Below are 652 nucleotides of genomic sequence, written 5' to 3'. Positions count from 1 at the left end.
TTCCTACTGTTCCATTTGTCCTCCCTTTTCATCATTAGTGTCCTCTGTAAACAAAAACAAACTGGAGCTAAAAAGTGCTTCTGAGTGTGCCCTAGTTCCTTTTTTCCTACCTCTTGTTTGACTCTTGCTTATGTGCTCTTTGTGCAGGGATTGTTCTTTAAAATAACTCCCCTTAACTGCTAAGATATATATATCTGTCAAGGGTTTTACCCTTGGGGAGGGTGAGAAAACAGGGTCACTACTGCAAAAACCTTCTCGGAGGCATTGCTGGAATTTTAAAAGGGTGTTGTCAATACATCTTTTGAAGGTGTGGGGAGCCTTTCCTAGTGAGCTTTGGAAAACTGCCATTAAACTTGCAAAAAGTGCTCATAGCAAATATTTCACATGATCTCTTTACCTGTCAACCCATTTTTTTTTAAAACAGAGGTAGTCCATTAGTGGCATAAAGAGCTAGATTTTCCCAAGTAATTAATATAGTAAGCTTGAGGAAACCTTTTTTATTGTTTGGTGTAATATGACTAATATGTTCCAAAAACTATGAAAATGGATTTGAAATGCTTGTGAATTTTAGATGAAACAACTTGTAATGTAGAGTACACAACTACTTGGGTCCAGACTATAGAATAATCTCTTATTTCTCTTTATTCTCCAG

This window comes from Natator depressus, chromosome 21 (genome assembly GCF_965152275.1).
Source record: "Natator depressus isolate rNatDep1 chromosome 21, rNatDep2.hap1, whole genome shotgun sequence".
Lineage (NCBI taxonomy): Eukaryota > Metazoa > Chordata > Testudines > Cheloniidae > Natator > Natator depressus.
This window is presented reverse-complemented; position numbering follows the sequence as displayed.